The sequence below is a fragment of the Podarcis melisellensis genome (assembly GCF_964234715.1).
Source record: "Podarcis melisellensis genome assembly, chromosome: 16".
Lineage (NCBI taxonomy): Eukaryota > Metazoa > Chordata > Lepidosauria > Squamata > Lacertidae > Podarcis > Podarcis melisellensis.
The window spans coordinates 16,775,288-16,796,538 of NC_138533.1; the positions used below are offsets into that span (position 1 = coordinate 16,775,288).

General features: G+C 48.1%; 1 protein-coding gene across 1 annotated transcript in view; it reads right to left on the bottom strand.

Moving 5' to 3' along the window:
- NECTIN4 (nectin cell adhesion molecule 4) overlaps positions 1-21,251 on the bottom strand; it is an 85,337-nt gene that overhangs the window by 58,911 nt on the left and 5,175 nt on the right. The gene's annotated exons all lie outside the window — the stretch shown is intronic.

The following is a 21,251-nucleotide window of genomic DNA, read 5'->3' on the forward strand; positions in this document are numbered from 1 at the left end:
CAATGTTCAGAGCAGTTTACACACCAAACAACAAAGTCAACTGCTGCAAGCTACATAAACACCTCAGAATCAATCCACTGCACCAAATACAGTCAAACAGCAGCCAAGAACCAGTGAGAGACAGTGCAGTGTAATGGTTAGACCAGGACCTGGGAGACCAGGGTTCAAATTCCTACTCGGCCACCACGAAGCTCACTGGTCAACCTTAGGCCAGATGTTGCCTCTCAGTGTAACTTACCTCACAGGGTTGTTGTAGGGATTGAATGAGGAAAGGGGAGAAGCGCGTGTGCCACTCATTGGAGAAGAAGGTGGGGTGTACGGTAAAGGCAACAAATAAGTCACTGAAGACTCAGGCTCTGGAGCAGAACTTGTACCAAAGGCATAATAAAATAAAATTGTTTGTTCCTGGTACTTCAACAATGACAGGGACCAAAGAAACGTCTCTGTGGAAGGATTGCGCCTATTTTTTATTTTATCTTTATTTAGAATACTTATAAGCCACTAAAACGTTACAAAACACCACAGCAGTATACAGCAATAAAAAAAAAGTTAAAAACCATATAAAGTAGTTCTCAGTAAACAAAAGCAGCTAACTGCCCACTCATCCTCCTAGGGAAGCCTGTAAAAATAAAAATAAAAAATTCTCAGCTTCTAGATAAAACTCTAAATTTAAGAAAATGCAGCCCCAGCAGAGAAAAGACCCTGTTCTCCAACCGTCTAGGTTCTGAAGGTAAAGGGACCTGAAGCAGGGCCTCCAGGATGATCCAATTGGTGTACAGGTTCATAAGGACATCAGAAGAGGCTGCTGGATCAGGCCAATGGCCCATCTAGTAGTGCAGCATCCTGTTCTCACAGTGGCCAACCAGATGCCCCAGTGGGAAACCCCACAAGCAGGACTGGAGGACAAGATCATCTGAGTTCTCAAGCAACTGGCATTCAGGAGCATTTATGCCTGTGACCGTGGAGGCAGAACATCGCCATAATGGCTAGTAGCCACGGATAGCCTTCTCCTCCATGAATTTGTCCAATCTTCTTTTAAAGCCATCCAGGTTGGTGGCTGTCATCACTGCCTCCTGTGGAAGCGAGTTCCACAGTTTAACAATGCACTGTGTGAAGAAGTCCTTTCTTTTTATCTTTCCTGAACCTTACAACACTCAGTGTCATTGAGTGGATGCTCACAAATTCTACTGTCATGAGAGAGGGAGGAAAAAATTTTCAAGCTGGAAAAGGCAGGTGTTCAGAACTCAGACACACGTGCATTAGAACCATAGAATTCTAGAGTTGGAAGGGACCCTGAGTGTCATCTAGACCAACCCCTTGCAATGCAGAAACCACAGCTAATGAGAAGGCAAGCTGAAGGCAAAGGATCAATGGTGGGGTCCTTAGCCGTCTCTGGCCCCCAGCAAATGCCCCACCCTGCCTGTTGACAGTGCCTGGTTGTGGTGACTCCCAGCAAGCGGAGCGCACCTGATATTTTCTGCAAAGAAGGCTCAGGGTTCTGAAATACTAGCTAGGCAAGGAAGTGTAACTGTGGCCAGGCAGCAAACAAGGAAGCTGTTAACAACATCAGAAAGGAAACCAAAAGGAATAAAGAGAGGCGGTGCAGCAGGGGTGGGGGGAGCAGAAGGAGAGGAGCCAAACAAGTTCAGCTGGCTCCCCAAAGCAGCCTTTTGTATGTCAGCAAAATGTGCGCCGCCTGCCCTGATATCTCTGCGTGTTTATAGGAGAAGTGCCCATGGCGGGGAATGTAATAAAGTTAAATCAGCGCAACCGCCAGCTCAGGGTAGAGGCAGCCTGTGACGCTGCGCCTTGTGCTGAGTCAGGCCTGGGTCCACCAGCCCCGCCATCCTCTGCTCCAACTTGGGAGAAGAGAGGAATCGCTTTGGGTGAAATAAGCCACATCTGAATGCTCCAAATGAACATGAGAGCCTGAGCAAAAGCCACATTCACACCAAGCATTTAAAGCGCTGCGATACCACTTTAAACAGTGATGGCTTCTTTCCCCCAAAGAATCTTGGGAACTGTAGTTTCTTAAGGGGGCTGAGAATTGTTAGGAGGCTGCATCAACAGAAGTACATACCCTCCAACATTTCTCTGGTGAAAATAGGGACATTATCTTCCATCATAATGATGACGATGATAATAGTAATTTTATTATTTATATCCTGACCATCTGACTGGGTTGCCCCAGCCACTCTGGGCGGCTTCCAACATGCATAAAAACATAATGAAACGTTAAACATCAAAACAACTTCCCTATACAGGGCTGCCTTCAGATGCCTTCTAAAGCTTGTGTAGTTGTCTCCTTGGCTCAGGGGTCACATAACTTCATACCCTCCAACATTTCTCCAATGAAAATAGAGACATCCTAAGGAAAAGTGGGACATTCTGGGATCAAATCAGAAACCGGGATGGCTTCTGGAAATCCAGGGCTGTCCCTGGAACATAGGGACACTTGGAGGGTCTGGAAGTATAGTGTCCTAATCAGAGGAAGTCATAGTCTGGCTCTACTCCGCCTTGCTCAGGCCACACCTGGAGTACTGTGGACTTTTGGGCACCACAACTTAAGGAGGATATTGACAAGCTGGAACATATGCAGAGGAAGGCGACCAAGATGTTCAAGGGTCGGGAAACCAAGCCTTGTGAGGAACGGTTGAGGGAGCTGGGTATGTTTAGCCTGGCGAGGAGAAGGCTGAGAGGAGATATAATAGCCATATTCAGATATCTGAAGGGTTGTCAAATGGAAGATGGAGCAACCTTGTTTTCTCCTGCTCTGGAGTCTAGGACTGAAACCAATGGATTCAAGTTACAAGAAAAGAGATTCCAACTAAACACCAGGAAGAACTTTCTTGACAGTAAGAGCTGTTCGACAGCGGAACACACTTCTACACTAGGTGGTGGACTCTCCTTCCTTGGAGGTTTTTAAGCAGAGGTTGGATGGCCATCTGTCATGTACGATCTAGTTGAGATTCCTGAATTGCAGGGGGTTGGACTAGACCCACAGGGCCCCTTCCAACTGTACAATTCTATGAATCTACAATTCTACTTTCTATTAGGTAATATTCTCCCACATTTTTCTCTTTGACAACCACTTTCTGGTTTTGTTGACAACCCAGCGGCATATAAATTTTATGAAGTAAATAAACAAGAGGCCAAAAGGAAAGTGAGGAAGGCGGAAATCTCCCGACGCTGGAGTCAGGCCCAGCCAACTCTGGGAGATGCTATCGCAAAAAAGCATGACAAGCACGCAGGAGCAGCTCTCCTGGGCACGCAACTCTGAGGTTGGTTGCCTCATGGGAACATTCCAGCCAGGGCAGGGAGACGCTTCCCTTGGGAGGGAGAGAGCGTGTCTCAGCAGAATAACTTAAGAAGAAGGAGAAAACAAGGAGGCTGGAGAGAAAGAGGGAGGGTGGGCAGTGATCATGCCGACCTGACTCCCCCACCCCCCAGCCCACAACTCCCATGCAAACTCCAGAAAACCTGCAATGGAAACCTCTGCAGGGAAGGTGATATGGAGCCTTTGCAGAGAATATCCTTCTCCCACCCTGGCCCGAGGGCTCTGGGCGGGTTACGAGCTGCTCTTATCTCTCGCGCTATCCCTGCGAGGGAGGTCAGGCCAAGTGACGTGTCCCAGGCCACCCAAGGAGGCTTCATAGCATCAGAGAGCTGGAAGGGGCCTTACACTACCTAGTTTGTCGGCCATATGGCAGGTAAGAAATAGGAAGAGTGGGAAGGAGAATGAGGGTATGGCCACATCCACAACAAACATTTAAAGAGCTATGTCGATACCACTTTAAACAGCCATTGCTTCCCACAAAGAATTCTGGGAGCTGTAGTTTGTTTAGGGTGCTGAGAATTGTTATGAGGACCCTGTTTCCCTTCGCAGAGCTACAGTCCTCAGCGTGGTTTAACAAGTCACTGCTTCCACATGGGGAACTCTGGGAACTGTAGCTCTCTGAGGGAAACAGGGTCCTTTTCACAACTCTCAGTACCCTTAATAAACTACAGCTCCCAGAATACTTTGGGGGGAAGCCATGGCCTCTTAAAGTGGCATCACTTTGCGTGTATGGTGCGAAAGTGTCCTATATCTACGCTTCTAGTTTTTGATTTGTTCTAAACTGTACCAGGATAATTGTCACATTCACCACCACCGCCCCAAAAATATGCAAATGGTTTGAAGCATGTGCTAAAAAAAAATCATCTGTTAAAAAGAACTACTAACACACACACACACACCTCCCTGCAAAACTTTACATCTCAGCCAGGACTCAGTTGTGAGAAGGAGTGACTGTCAAACCAGTCTGGCTGCCATAGCAAAGGAAGAGATGTCCCAAGACAGAGAGAGAGGAGGAGGAGAAAGAGTACAATGTCTGCTAGAAGGAAGGAAACCAGACTCCTAATAATATGTAGACAGGGACTGAAGGTCTTTCAGCCTAGAATGTAGGCAGTGAGTTTTGTGCTTCTAATCTACATACAGCACTTAGTACGTTTTAGGTGATTTGTAAATTTGCCACGGGCATTCCTTCTTTTTCAAGGGGTATTGGTGGTAACCTAGTAATATCCCTGTCCCTGAGTTTGCCTTCAGGGGTGGGGTGGGTCTCCATGTTAAAATTGGGTGAAATTTAGTCAATGGCCTTGTCCGGCCTTCTAGCTTGTTTTGAAATTCCTCCCCCCATCCGTTCCAGTCAGCACTGCCATTTGTCAGCCATGCTGGCTGGGACTGAATGGCAGCATAAGGAAAGAAAAAGAGCCTGCTAGATCGGGTCAATGGCCCACTGAGTCCAGCATCCTGTTCGCAGTGGGCTAAGCAGAGATGCCCATTATGGGAAGCCCCCAAGCAGGATTCGAGCACGAGAGCAACTCTCCCCTCCCGCGGCTTCCCTTACTGGCGTTCGGAAGCATTACAAGCATAGCTATTGTGGCTAGTAGTCACTGTTAGCCTTTCACTGCATGAATTTATCCATTCTCTCTTGAAGTCATCCAACTTGGTGGCCATTGCCCGCCTCCTGTGGCAGTGAGTTCCATAGATTGCGCAGTGCAAAGATGCCCTTTCGTTTATCCATCCGGCATCTTCCAACATTCACCTTCATGAGGTGTCCATGACTTCTAGCGTTATGAGACGGGGAGAAAAAAGTTTCTCCAGCCACTTTCTCCATGCTGCATCATTTCGCCTTTTCTCTAAACTTAAAATGTCCTATAGGCAGAAACAACCAGAATGCACAAGAATGGGGAAATATTTTGCTCCCTCCGCAGGTTTTCCAGAACTCCAGTCTCAGAATGGGGAACAGATGCTGGTCTCTTCTCTAATGCCCATGCCCTTCAATGTGAGCATATGAACATCAAGGCTCCATGCGCAGCCCAGCAGCCCCGGATCAACAGCCTCTTCATTCAAAGCTGGTGGCGGCCTTGGAGCAAGAGCCAGGATACCACCAGGCCTCTGAGCATATGCAGAGCGACTCTTCCATGCACCCCTTTCCCTTACTATGGAATAAAACCACCCAGTTCTCGGGGAATGCTAAAGGGGTGACTTTCCAGGAAAAACTGAGAACTGGAGCCTCTCCTTTCAGAAACAAAGCGGGACGACGTTCATAGCCCCGGTCCCCACTCTGACTCTGCGCCTTCACCAGAGCTGGAGGGGATGGCAAAGGGCGACATGTCCCCCTTTGACATTTCATGCCTTGCACAGATGCAACAGGTGACACCGGCATGCTGGAACCTGAAAAGCGCCATTCAGCAGCGCTAAGGCTCCCCTGCAAACACCCCCCCCTCAAAAAACAGATCCAGCCAGCTGTCCTGCCTTCCCGTTCCTTTTCCTCTTGCCCCTCCAGCCAACTTTAGCCTGTTGGGGCAGGAAGCTGCTCTGATTGCAGTCTAAGGGCACCCACATGCCTTGCTGTGTTATTTATTTACTTATTGGTTTCTTTGTTTTTTACTTAGGCCACATCCGCACTAACCATTTACAGTGGTACCTCTGGTTACGTACTTAATTCGTTCCAGAGGTCCGTTCTTAACCTGAAACTGTTCTCAACCTGAAGCACCACTTTAGCTAATGGGGCCTCCTGCCGCCAGAGCACGATTTCTGTTCTCATCCTGAAGCAAAGTTCTTAACCCGAGGTACTATTTCTGGGTTAGCGGAGTCTGTAACCTGAAGCGTATGTAACCTGAAGCGTATGCAACCCGAGGTACCACTGTACTTGAAACAGTTATGGCTTACCCTCAACGAATCATGGGAACTGTAGTTTGTTAAGGGTGCTGAAAGTCCTTAGGAGGAACACCCCCCCCAAGCTACAATTCCTAGAGTTTCCTGTGGGGAGGGACTGGTTATAAAACCACTCTGGCAACTGTAGCTCTCTGATGGGAATAAGTCTAGAATGATTTTGAAGACACAGAAAAAAAGAATTTAAATGCCCCATTTCAGCCTCCCCACAACTTGACCTTTTGAACTTGTGGGATGGTCAAATAGCAGCTTTCTGATCTAAGGAACATCAGACACAGATGCTAGCTGCAGCGAGAGCTTTTCTTGTCCCGGAAACGGAAGATGCTACAGGACTTAAACTTCTTGTAGTGCTACAAGAATATGTGGACTTTGGCTAGTGCAGAGAAAATAACTCACCTCAGCCTAACCTACCTCACAGGGTTGTTGTTGGTGGGGGAAATAAAAGAGTGCGGGGGGGGGGGAGCAAGGAACCACGTAAGCTACCTTGAGTTCAATGCCAGAAAAGATGGGATATAAATGAAGTAAATAAATAAACATGTGGCAGCCTTCAATTCCCCAACTACTTTTCCCCGATGGGATAAAATCATTGTGCTCACACTTGAAATGCTATATTATTATTAACCATCACAAATGAATTAGGTTCTTTATACCAGCATTTCCCCAACTCCCCCCCCCCCTTGGGTCTTGGCAGACCACTTGATGATTTTTCTGCCTGCTGTAGTGATTTTAATGTGTTGTGCTAGACGCTGTGTAATCATATTTTTACTACTTTCTCCTTTACTTCTTTGATTTATTATATATTGCATTGCAATTTGAATTCAAATTGTAATGTGATTAAAAATCAACAGGAATGTTTGATGCAATCTCTGCTCTTCAACCACAAATCCACAGACACGTCATGGACCATCTGAATGAGGTCCACAGACAACAGTTTGGGAACTCCTGCTTCTTACAAAGTAAGGGTTCATCCACACTAACCTGTTGCCTTACGCTTTTCTAAGCACAGGTCCGCACTTTAAAGCACTGTGTCCAAACTCCCCCCACTTTTTTTTTTTTACTCTGCCACTTTCCCCAGGAAAACCCGCTCTTTTAACAGTGAAACAGTACAAACAGCAATTTGGGTTTTCTGCAGACTGCCATTTGCTCCAATTCAGTGGTAAAGAATGAGTTTTGATGGAGAAAGCACCAGGGCGGGAGGGCGGGAGGGGAGTGCTCGGACACAGAGCACTATTTTAGACTACAGTGGTACTTCTGGTTACAAACTTAATTCATAACCTGTCCGTTCTTAACCTGAAACCATTCTTAACCTGAGGTACCACTTTAGCTAATGGGGCCTCCTGCTGCTGCCACCACACGATTTCTGTTCTCATCCTGAGGTAAAGTTCTTAACCTGAGGTAATACTTCCGGTTTAGCAGAGTCTGTAACCCAAAGTGTTTGTAACCCAAGGTGTTTGTAACCCAAGGTACCACTGTATGCCTCACATGATACCTGTCCCTTGGTCATACTGGCTGGAACTGACTGAGAGCTAAGTAGATCCTCCAGAGCCAGAAGCAGTCTACCTCCGAGTACCAGCCATGGGACTGAAAGACCACTCCGGCCTGCGCTTCCTAGGCATGGGGCAAGCAGAAGTGTGGACAAGCCCTGAAAGATCAATTTCTCACAAATGCAGAAAAACGTATTACGTAGCCCCTGTAACAGTGCCAGTTCCGCAGATCAGAGCAGCCCAGTAGACATAAGCAAGGCCAAGGCCATCTCATAGATAAACTGGTCCAGAGTTGTTCAGGGCTTTATATACATTGGACATGGCCTGGTAGAAAACCGGCAACCCACGCAGATGTCCACTGCATAGGCACATATCCACAGTGAATGGGCACATATCCCCACAGGGCCTTGCTGGAAGTATGCCACGGCCTCATCAAAGGGTGCTGGAGCCCCTGGCCTCAAAATTCAAACACCCCCTCCCTGCCAACAATGAAATGGAGCACATGCAGCACATAATTTAGGGTTGCCATACGTCCGGATTTTCCCAGACATACACAGAATACTGCAGTCGGAAGCAGTGCCCTGGCAGAAATCAGGAACCCATATTGGCACTGTCATTTTTGCTCAATTTTTGCCATTTTGAAATATGGCAACCCCAACATAGTTAAACTATGGAACTTCTTACTGCAGGAAGCAGTGATGGCCACCAACTCGGACATCTTTAAAAGAGGATTGGACAAATTCATGGAGCAGATGGCTATCAATGGCTACTAGTTATGACGGAGGCTGTGCTCTGCCTCACAGTCAGAGGAAGCAATGTTTCTGAACACCAGTTGCTGGAAACCACCAGTGCTCGGGTTCTGCTCGAGGGTTTCCAGCAGGCACTTGGTTGGCCACTGTGAGAACAGGATGCTGGACTAGTTGGGCCACTGGCCTGGTACGTTCCTAAAGATCCCCTAGGAGCAAGTGCCACCAACTCCTAGGCAAGCCTTGCCACCGCCAGCCGGGCCTCAGGCGTCCAACCTGAAGGAGGAGGGAAGGAGGCATCAGGAGCCACCGCCTGTTCCGGCTTCTCCTGCTAGCAGGTATTCTGTGTGGTGAGAGAGAGAGAGAGAGAGAGAGAGAGAGAGAGAGAGAGAGAGAGAGAGGATGTGCCTGGACACATACAATAGGCAGCCAGGGGGAGAGGGGGAGAGCGAGAGCGAGAGCGTGAAGGGAAAAGGGTGGGGACAGAGGAGAAACAAAAGGAGATGCAAAGGTGCCTCCGCTCCCCTCTCCCTCCTGGAGAGTCCTGGGCGAAGAAGAGCAGAGGCAGAGAACAGGGCTTGGCTCAGGCAGAGGAGAGGCAGCCGACAGCCAGCTCTGCTGTTTGCATCAGAAGCGCAGAGCTAGTGCTTTCCCCTGGCAGGCATTTTGGGCGAGGGCGAGAATTAGATTAAGGGAGACACGCCAGCAGCTCTGCATCCCAAAGGCTGTTTCCAAAGGACACCTCTGCCACTGCTTCCTGATGCTGCCCCTGGCCAAATCCCACATCCCAAACTATGTCATGGTGAACTTTCTGAAACCACCATCTTGGGGTCCTTTTGATGCAATTTAATATTTGCCTTCTGCTTTTCCAGCAACGGATGGACAAACACTGCGATGAGTGCGTCCCCTCCCAACGTTTCTCCGATGAAAATAGGGACGTCCTATTCCATACTCTCCCAACGTTTCTCCAATGAAAATACAGCCGTACCTTGGAAGTCGAACGGAATCCGTTCCGGAAGCCTGTTTGACTTCCAAAACGTTCAGAAACCAAAGTGCGGCTTCTGATTGGCTGCAGGAAGCTCCTGCAGCCAATCAGAAGCTGTGGAAGCCCTGTTGGATATTCGAGTTCCAAAGAACATTTGCAAACTGGAGCACTCACTTCCGGGTTTGCGGCGTTCAGGAGCCAAAACGTCCGAGTACCAAGGCTTCAGGATCCAAGGTATGACTGTAGAGACATCCTAAGGAAAAGCGGGATATTCTGGGATCAAATCAGAAACTGGAATGGCTTCTGTAAATCCAGGACTGTCCCTGGAAAACAGGGACACTTTGGGAGGGTCCTGTGACTGTAATATCAAATACAGGCAACCCCTGATTTGTGCAGGGGGTGCATTCCGGATCATCAGACACATTGGCAGGGTGCACATAAGCCCAGCCTGCTCTGTTCCGCCCCTGCCCCATTCTGCCCTCTTCCGGGTCCGAAAACGGCATGCACGTTGCACAAGCTTTGAACACACACAAAATGGCCATTCCCTGCACAGTAGCCTATAAATAAAGCAAGCAATAACAACAAATCCAGCAAAACAATGAATACAACTCAATGAAGTCATGGCAATTCAAAATATAGGAAAGAGTTGCTAAGCACCAGCCCTTCACTACTGTTTTGGGTTCATGGTGCTATCGGGGCAATTATAAACAATCCCACTTTCAATAAGAAGAAGCTAAGAAGAGCTTGCTGGATCAGGCTAACGGCCCGTTTATTGTCCAGAGTCCTGTTCTCACAGTGTCCAACCGGATGCCTGTGGGAAGTCCAAGCAGGATTCAAGCACAAGAGCAAATCTCCCCTCCAGAGGTTGTCAGCAACTGGTATTTAGAAGTACTGTACTGCTGCCTTCAGCTGTTGACACAGATCATAGCCATCTTGGCTGGTAGCTATTCACACCCCTCTCCTCTAAGAATTTGTCTAATCCTCTTTTAAAGCCATCCAAGTTGGTGGCTATCTCTGTCTCTATCTCTTCCAAAGTTTAGCTATGCATTGCTTGAAGAAATACATTCATTTATCTGTCTTGAATATTCCAACATTCGCTGGATGTCCACAGGTTCTGCTGTGACGAGAGAGGGAGGAAAGCTTTTCTCTATCCACTTTCTTCACAACCATGTGCAATTTTATAAACTTCTATCACGTTGTCTCTCATGTGCCTTTCCTTTAAACTAAGGAATTAAACTAACCAATGCTGCAACCTTTCCTAACAGGGGAGCCGCTCCATCCCATCTATCATTTCGGTTGCCCTTTTCCAAACATTCTCCAACTTTACAATGTCCTTTTTGAGGTGAGGAAACCAGAACTGTACACAGGATTCCAAATACAGTGGTACCTTGGGTTACATATGCTTCAGGTTACATACACTTCAGGTTATAGACTCCACTAACCCAGAAGTAGTACCTCGGGTTAAGAACTTTATTTCAGGATGAGAACAGAAATTGTGCTCCGGCGGCGCAGCAGCAGCAGGAGGCCCCATTGGCTAAAGTGGTGCTTCAGGTTAAGAACAGTTTCAGGTTAAGAACGGACCTCCGGAACGAATTAAGTACGTAACCAGAGGTACCACTGTACTGTTTGCATCTGCAAGTTTCAAGGAGACTACACTGCTTTGTTTCCAATCCAACTGAAATATTGCAGCTTTTCATACCACAAATGGTTGGGGGTTTATTAAGCTTTTGTTGTACTCCTGCAGATGACAATAATGCAGTAACGCTGGGGAAACATCACAGAACAATATAGTGGAATGATGTGCGGACGATCCAGTATAAATCCACCACTAATGTATTACTGTGTCAATTACATGTTGCAGAAGATGCCCCCGCCAGTCTGGATGGGCTCTTACTGCCTTCCCTCCAATCACACTAATTTTTAAAACAAGATTTAATTGAACATGGAGGATTTTTTATTTTATTTTTTTAGCTATTTCAGTCAGCCCCCTTAGCCCAGTGCAAGAAGGAACAAGCTCCGCAAATATTGGATTGTGCCACAATTTCGGCAGCGGAAAATGCAGTTTAATGGGGATCTGCAGCCAGGACCTCCTAGTTGCAAATCAGTAACTGCAAGTGGGAGCAACTTGAATAAAAATGATTGACAGTGGGACCAAAACTGACAGAGGAAAGGACTTCTCCACATGAGTCAGAGCTTTGGAACTCGCTGCTACAGGACACGGCAATGCTGAGCCTTCATTAGTTTAGGAACCTTTTTCAGCCTGAGGACCATATTCTCTAGTAGAAACCTGGGGGGGGGGGAGCATGTGCCAATGGTGACTGGGGCAACATAGGTGACTCTTTGCATTGTGGACCACAGTTAAGGACACAGTTTGGCCAGGCAGAATAATTGGAGATGGGTGAGGAAGAGGAGGTGTGGCCTGGCCCAGGGGCCAGACAGACAGACAGAGAGACTTGAAGGGCTCCTGGATCGGAGGTCCCCCACCACTGCCATTAGACAAATTAACGGTGGGGAGGTTTCTTGAGAAGCTCAATAAAAGAATAAAGTGCTATTTTAGAATCCTCACAAAAACCATGTAAGGCAGGCCACTGTCATTTGCCCCCTTACTCCAACCTTACAAACAGGAAAGGCTGAAGCGGAACAGTTGGCCTGAGGCCACCAAGTATATCCGTTGACAAAGCAGGATCTGAGCACCAATACAGCACCCTGGCTGGACTGACTCAGCCTCTGCTCCCTTCTCGTGCCCGGAAGCCAGGTCATTACTAAAGAAAAGATGATGAGGTAAATAGCACGCAAGCACTTGACCTTTGTGGCTGAGGTGCCTGGCTATGCTCTTGATTTCTATCCTCTGCTGGCTTCAAGGTGGTTGCAGGGTTTGCTTAAAGCGCCCCCACCCCACCGCCCCCAGTGCCTGGATCATTAAGCTCTTCTTCCAAGAACCATCCAAACTATCTGAGCCTCACCAAGCTCATCTTCTCATTCTAACACTCCCAGAGAACTGTCTGCCAGTATGCTTCTTACTATGTTCTGCTATGTTTTTATAATTGTTGTTTTATAATGTGTTTCTAATGTTGTACACTGCACTGAGATCTTTTGATAAAGTGTGCTATATAAATGGAAATTATTTATTTTGTTGTTGTTCTTGTTGTTGTTGTTGTTACCACCATTATTTATTATTTTCCAACAGCAGCCAGATGCTTCTGTGAAGAGTACAAAACAAGGCCTCACCCACCCACCCTCTCCTATTTAGCTAGCCTGAGCAATGTTTATGACACTTATAGCCCACCTTCTTTGCTCCAAGGAGCTCAAAGAAGTGTACATAGGTTTGCTCTCCATTTTGTCCCCCTGTGAGGTAGCTCCGTCTGAGAGTGACAGTGACTAGCCCAAGGTCAACCACCAGTGAGCTTCGTGGCGGAGTGGGGATTCAAACCCTGGTCTCCCAGGCCCTAGTCTGACACTCTCACCGCTACACCACACTAGCTGCTCATAGCCCTGTCCAGAAGGAATTTCTCACCTCATCTCTACCTGGCCCTCAGGACTTGACATCTTTCCCAGTCACACTGGCTCCTGGCACACCCTCCTTGAATGCTGGAATGTGCCCCTGAATCCTGATAACCCCTTTTGCTCATTCAGATGGAGGATAGAGAGGTGTGAGTATTTATCTACAGAGACAAGCCTACTGTACAAAGATACATTTGCATCCTTTGCTCCGCCCCTGTTTTCTCTGGCCATACCCACCAATGGCATGTGGCCCTCAGGAGGCTGCCTAGAAGGGAATGCGGCCCTGCAAAACATTCCCCACCCGCTGTCTTAACCCTGTCTAAACATCCTGCTTTCACCAGTGTCCAGACAGATGTTGTATAGAAGCCCCAAGCCGGGTCACAAAGCGAGGAACTTTCCGCTACTGTTTTTCCTTCGGCAACTGATATTCACAGATAGACTGCCTCTGGACATGAAGGTTCTTTTGCGGGCAGAAACTGCTTCGGCCTCACCTATCCTTTGTGATCTAGTCACGGCCCGCTTGCAGGTTTTCTGAGTACAGCCAACTTTCATTGGCTTTGGGCCTTACATTTACTGCTGGAGGGCTTGGAAAGGTGTGGAGGAGCAGGGGGGGAAATCAAATTTCATGCTGTCCAAAAGGAGTTGAAGGCAGGAAACCCACACAGGCGAGAAAAAGGCATGCTGTGCTTCACTGCTTCAGCTGGTTCCGGAAGGCTCATGGGGAATCTTTAAACCAGCCTTCGCCAACCTGGTGCCCATCTTGGTGTTTTGAACTACAGCTCCCATCATGCTGCCTGGGCCTGATGGATGTTGCAGTCTAAAATGGGTGCACTGTCTGCAACTGATGGGAGTTGCGGTGCAAAACATCTGCAGGGCGCCCAGATTGGTGGAGCCTGACTTAATTTGAAATGGACAGCATTTTTACATCCCTAATTAATTTATTTACTACCATCAACATCCGTATTTATGCTCCGAATGGATTTAGCCACCAGGCAGCACTTAAGTATTGATTACAAGTTAACGTAGGGAAGCAGCAATTATAACCAAGCTTCCAGAATTAAGCACTCCAGCGTCACAGTGGAACAGGGGGCCCATGCCTGGGATTTACAATCCAACACCATCAGAAGGGGTGGCGATTTATCCCCCAACCACCTAACCCCAATGCATTTTTTTATTTTTTATTTTTTGAGGACAGGGTGGCGGTTTGGGGAACTGGGACTGCAAAGCTCTTCCTGGGCACCGTGCCCAGTGCTGAGGAATCACAGGGTTGCCACCCTCTTTAATGAGAACCTGGTCCCCGAGGAACAAGCCCAGAGAACCGGCTGGGCAGGGGAGAGTCACCACCAGCTAGCAGGGCTGGGATGGCGAGCGGGCGGAAATTGCACTCCTGCCTTGCAAAACAACTTTCACTTCACCCGGGGAGCAGCAGGAAGCCCAAGGCACGAAGCCACGGCAGGATGAGCCTGGTGCATGCAAACCCTTTAAACCATCCCCATTTACCCAGGACCCTGTCCCTGACAAATCACTGCTTTTCTTTTATTTTTTCCTTTTGCACCTTCTGGGGATGCCTTGTGGAACATCTTGCAAGCTTTTGCTCCCATATGAAATTAGGCCAATGGCTACTGCCCTTTGGCCTCAGGTTGCCCACTCATTTTTACAGCGCTAAGTGCTAATCCAAACTTCATTTTGGACTGCATTTCTAGGCACAGATCCAGGCTCTCCTGTTCTGTATCTAAGGGTTTTCCCCCTCTCTCATCCTGACCCTTTCCCCCCCCCCCAAAATCCACATTTTACCAATGAACTGGAGCAAACGACAATTGGGTTTTCCATGGATAATCCACACTTACCCTTCCGCTACTTTTTCCAGGGACGGCCAGTGATTTAAAGCTCCATGTATGAGCGCCCTCCCCCCTTTTTTTGTTGCCCTGAGTTTTCCCTGTGAAAACCTGATCACTGAAGCTCAATCGGAGCAAACATCAATCTTTGGAAAACCCAAATAGCTGTTTGCTCCAATCATCTTTAAAGAGCGGGTTTTTGCTGGGAAAACGTGGGGCAAAGCAAAACCACACTTGGATGTTGAGCATTAAAGTGCGGAGCTTTGCCTGGAAAGAACGGGGCATAGGTAAGTGTGGATAAGTTGGTACAATGTGGGTTTTCCTAAGAAAATGCCACAACAAGAAAAAATCCACCTGGACCTGGAAAGTGTGGAGCAGTGTGGAAGAGCCCCAAGGTTGCATTTGCAAAGCAGACCCCCCCCCATTTCCCTGGCATTCCCTGCTAATTTCCGCACTGCATCTGAGCTTCCACATGACGTAAAATCCAAAAAACTAAATGGAACATGGTGCATGTTTAGTGCTCATTTATGCATTATTTCATTCCGGGGGGGGGGGGATCATTTGCAGCCCCCTTGACCCAGGAGTAAATCAGAGGAGTAAAGAGACAAAATTTGGGCTGGTATACTGGCATGGGCTTTTTTTCTTCCTGTTTTCATGGAGGAGCAGAAGCAGGCTGTGCGGAAAGGATGGGTGTGTAGTGAAGTTGCCCAGTGCTTGCTGTTGGTCTGAGCTCAACATGACGGTATATGGGTGAAAAAGCCAGAGTTCCATAACACAATAAGTACTGCAGTGTGAAAGGAACATTAGAAAACAGGACAGAAGTAACGGCATTATAATTATAGGAAAACTAATGCAATATTCCCCATGACTGAAAGCACCCTTGAGGCTGCAATCCTATACACACTTGCCTGGGAGTTAGGCCTAGTGAACTAAAGCCTTAAGGGAAGGGCTCTGTGGCTCAGTGGTAGAGAACCTGCCTTGCATGCAGAAAGCCCCAGTTCAATCCCCACCAATGGACCTGCCTGTAACTCTGGAGAGAGCCACTGCTGCTCATTGGTGCAGACCAGTGTTTCCCAAACTTGGGGGTCTCCAACTATTTTGGACTACAACTCCCATCATCCCTAGCTAGCAGGACCAGTGGTCAGGGATGATGGGAACTGTAGTCCAAAAAATACCAGCTCAAGACCCAAGTTGGGGAAACACTGACATAGACAATACTGAGCTAGATGTACCAATGATCTGATTTGTTATACGGCAGCTTCCTAGGAATCCTATGAAACAGCCATCTGTGTGCAGACACACACAAGAATGCAATGCCTGATCCTCATGCTCGGGGTCTCCGCGTAAGCCCCTCGCTCTTCCCATGTGCACACGGCAAATGGCTCTTCTCCACCTGCTCTACTCTGCATTTGCTCGCTCTTCTCCAGCAGCTTCAAAAGCAGGAGCAGGACACCCGAGGGCGGCACAACGTAACACGTCTCAAACATGGGTGGTTCAGTCACCTTACATTCAAAGTGAGCCCCACATTGTATTCGACGGGGTTCACTCCCACGTCAGGCATGCACCAAATTGCACTGCTTTCTGTGGATCTGGTTTCCACAGAAGCGTAGAATGGCAGAGTCCAACCCCTGGCAGCACATGAATCGCAGTGGGGAAAAAATCCCTGACAGACAAGACATCCAACCTCTCTTTGAAAACCTCCAATGAAGGAGAGTCCACCAGCAGCACCCTGTTCTCACAGTAGCCATCGAAGCCCTCGCCTTCATCGATTTGTCCGTGGAAAGGGTGGCTTGGTGCTGATCGCTAAACGCGTGAATCACATTTCCACTGAGCTCAAAGTTATTAATCCTGCCAAGATCGGTCTCAGCCAGCATTAGATATCTAACTTCTGTCTAGGCACCTACAGGAAGGCACCGAGAGAACCGTATCACACATACAGTGGTACCTCAGGTTAAGTACTTAATTCGTTCCGGAGGTCCATTCTTAACCTGAAACTGTTCTTAACCTGAAGCACCACTTTAGCTAATGGGGCCTCCTGTTGCTGCCGTGCTGCTGCAGCACGATTTCTGTTCTTATCCTGAAGCAAAGTTCTTAACCCGAGGTAATATTTCCGGGTTAGCAGAGTCTGTAACCTGAAACTGTTCTTAACCTGAAGCATATGTAACCCGAGGTACCACTGTATTCCCACAGCAGAGGAGAGGAACTTCAGGCTAAACGTGGCCCTTCAAGCTGCTCTACCTGGCCCTCTGCAGGTCACACACCCCTACCAGCCCTGCTTCACACCTTCCTTGAGTGATCTTGCCTGGCTGGAATTTGTCCTTGAGCTCTGATCAGGTCTCTTGCTTGCCTGAATGGAGGGAAGAGAGGGAGGGAGGGGTGTGTGGGTGTAAAAAAGCCAGCTTGCTGGACAAAGGTGAAATCTGCATACATTGGTCCTCCCACTTTTGCACCTGTCCTGTCATATAGCCCCTGGGAGGTTGCCCAGAAAAATGTGGCTCTTAGGCTGCAAAAAAAGCCCCCATAAGGCAAAAAGCTTGTGTGCCCCACAAGGCAAAAAGCTGGCCAGCAACCGACTGGAAAATAGGGATCGTTTGAGCCTCTGCTTCTTGGATCCTGGATGTAAAGAACCAGCTGGCCCCACCCACCTATTCCAAAGTCAGAGCAGCTCTTTAAAAAGAAAAAAATCTGGTTGCCCGACAGGTTCCTGCTGCCACCATGGCTGCTCTTGCACAATCGGTCCAGCTGGGACGTTTGTGGGCTCGCTTGCAAACTTTGTTTTGCAAAAGCTGGACAGCTACCAGGGAAGTGTCCATTAGCCCCCTTTTACAGCTGCAGGAGCAGCTGCGGAGAAAGGGAAGAGGCAGTTTACGGCTGCTTTAGGCATAATGCGCACCAGAGATGTTTCGAAGGAAAGCACGGGTGCAAAAAATGTGTCTCTCAAGGATGCCAGGCAGGATCTGGGCTGGCTTCTGATCCCTGGTGAGCATGGGTCCAGGGAGGGAGCTGGGTCTGTTTAGCCTGGAGAGGAGAAGACTGAGAGGTGCTATGAGAGCTCTCTTCAAATATCTGAAGGGCTGCCCTGTGGAAGATGGAACAAGCTTGTTTTCTGCTGATGCTCTGGAGGGGAGGAAGAACTTTCTGACAGCAAGAGACATTCAACAGTGGAATGGACCCTCTCAAAAAGTGGTGGACTCTCCTTCATTTGAGGTTTTTAAGTAGAGGTTGGATGGCAACCTGTCAAGGATTCTTGAGTTGTGATTCCTGTGTTGCAGAGGACTAAAAGACCCTTGGAGATCCCTCCCAGCCCCATAATTCTATTATTCTATGCACCTTGTTGCAGTGTCATGGGACAAACTGCAGTTTAAATGTGTCTCATCCAAGCGCAGTTTCACCACCACCACCTGGAGCCTTAGAAAGTGATTCTTGCTACAATCTCTGTACAATGCATGATTGAGAAATGATACATAGGCTAGAATACTCATTCACATTACTAATGCCCTCCCTTCCGGTTTCTGTTCCACACCAAAAATAGACATTCATTCACATAAATAGCAGGAGGGCTCAAAGACAAAGCAACTTCATGCACAATGTTTTGAGCCCAGTTAGCGTACAGTCATTCTCCTGTTTGACGGACTGGTGATTGATTGAGGTTTCATCAATAGGAGGCAATGGCTAGCAGAAGGACTCCTGATAGCTGGGAATCTCTCTGTGTTTCCTGCATGAGATACCCACCAAGGCTTGGAAGAGGTGAAATTAATCCAACTGAGGGCAGGGTGGAAGTGTGTTGTGTGTATGCAGGAGAGAGGAGCAAAACAGCAGGTGCTTTTAAGAATCGAAAGGCAGAGTTTCTAGATGGAACTAGACAAAAACTGACCACCTCACTGAACAACCACGTACTCACCCCTGGATGCACAGGAGTATCTCTCTTGCTCCAAGGTTATGAAGACCAGGGTTCAAATCCCCACTTGGTCATGAAGCTCACTGGGTAACTCTGGACCTGTTACTGCCTTAACTGAATGATGGAAGATTTGGGACATGTAAAAGGAAGTGGCTCTTTATGCAGCACATAGTTAAAACTACGGAACTCACTCCCAAAAGAGGAAGTGACAGCCACCAGCCTAGATGGCTTTAAAAGAGTTTTAGGGAAATTAGCCCCTTTTCCAGGGAAAGGGCTAAAATCTCAGAGTGAGACTTTCTGCTTGGCCCAAGGGGGTTCTCTCCTAGCTCTGCCCCCCTTTTGCCCACCAGGCCCCCAAGAGTCTCAAAAAGGGGGTGCCACATTCCCATCTTGCAAGCCCCATCCCTAGCTTATCCCTAGACACCACTCCATATCTTATGAGGAACAATGGAAGGAGTTGGATCTGGAGAAGGTAAGGCTGGGAGGTGGTACGAGAGCCATCTTCAAATATCGGAAAGGCCATCCCATGGAAGATGGAGCAAGCATGTTCCCTGCTGCTCTAGAGGGTGGGATCCGAACTGATGGATTCAAATCACCAGCAAGGAGGTGCTGACTAAAAAAACAGGAAGAACTTCCTGACAGTAAGAGCTGTTTGACAGTTGAAAGGACTCTGGCAGAAGGTGCCACCCCACTGGAGCTTTTTAAGCAGAGGTTGGATAGCCATCCATCGGGGATTTTTTAGCTGCGACTCCTGCATTGCAGGGGGTTGGACTAAATGACCCTTGGGGTGCCTTCCAGCTTGACAATCCTATGATTCTCCCTCCCACAGCCAACCCGCCCCAGTCCCAGGCTCCAGAGCCTGCCTGGCAGCCCCATGGACTCCGTGGACTCGCTCAACCCTGCAGCCTTTCCCAAACTGGTCTCTGTGACTCACAGAGCTGCTTTTGCGGCCTGCGTGTGGTTGTATAAGGCACAAACCCCGAGTCAGCATCTCTTGCAGGGCTGGAGCTCCTTCCAGAGAGAGTAATGAAAAACCAGTTGAGTCACTTCAAAGCTGCTGGAGGAAGGGAATTTGGGGGTGGGAGAGAGACAGGCAAAGAAGCAAGTGGAAAAGGCAAAGCTAACCGCCCCCTCCTCTAAATGGCACCCCATGATGCCGAATCTTATCAAATTAGTGAAGCAGAATGGTGCCCAACGGGGTCTCTCAGATTAGGGAGGTTCATTGTGGTCACTCTGTGGTGAGAGGAGAGCAACCTGTTCCCTCAGTTTATTTGCCCCTGTGCTCTGGGCAGGCAGAAACCCAACTGGTGAAGCTTTCCTCGGCATAGCAAGAAAACACCCTGTTGAATTCCCGCTCTTCAGGCTGCACCAAGAGCAACGTGGCAACATCAGGGCTGGCCAATGTTGTGGCACCCTCCAGGTGATGGTGGAGACCCCCAGCTCCCATCAGCGCCAAGCAGCAAGGTGAACGGTAATTGATGGTTGGGGTTGAAGTTTGACAACACCTGGGAGTCACTGCATTGGCGACACCCCTGCCGTACACAGTCAGAGAACTACAATTCCCAGAGTGGTTTAATAACCAATCCTGCTTCACGGGGAGCCCAGGGAATTGCAGTTCTATGAGGGGAATAGGGGTCTCCTAACAACTCTCTGTACCCTTAACAAACCACAACAATTCTTTGTGTGAAGTCATGACTGTTTAAAGTGGCATCATTGTGCTTAAAATGCGAATGAGGTCCATTAGTACCTCACAGCTCCAGATCCTGAACAAAATATATTCGGGCACCTAGGCATCCCACATATAAATAAATCACTGGGGTGAGTTGTTTTCATGGCTAAATCACTGATGGCTTCCCTGCTTCTTAAGTACATAGTAACTTCCCCTTGGCTTCTTTCAGGGAACTCCGGACTCAGCTAGATTGGTAAAGAAAAAGCAATTCATATGCAGTGTATATGCAATATAGCATTGTGCCACCAGATGTCGCTGTGGAGTCCGTTTTTCTGTACCAGTTTTCCCTGTTTAAATTTACAACGCATTTAACTGAAATGCTTCTTTGATGTGTCTAGATCCAGCCTCCCTCTCCTGAGTCTTCTGTTGCCACTCCACCAAACGCAGCAACTACTCAGCCTCTGCAACACTCAAGCAAGGCAGGAAACAACGTTATTTCAACAATTTACAGAGCAAGCAGCCCACAGAGAGAAAGACAGGCAGACGGGGGCTTTTGGCACAAAATAGCCTACCTTCCCATGTGGGAGGCAAGCCAAGTTCAGTTATTGTGAAAGACACGACACAGGAGGAGATGGCATTTTCCCACCAGAAAGTGGTTTTCTTTGCAACAAAAAAGTTAAGCTTCCTGCATCCTCAGCCAAATGGACCTCCTCTTCTTTTTTTGGCAACAGGTTTGCTTTTTCTAACTTTCAAATGTCATTAAGAAAATGAAGAAACCAGGAAATCTGTTTTTGGTCTTGCCCTTACAGTTGTCATTTCAAGGGAAGAGCTTGTGAGTGTGTTGACAGCTGCAAGAAATAGGGTGGCCCATCCCTCTCCACTCCACCAAAAGGACCAACAGCAGCCTGATATTGCG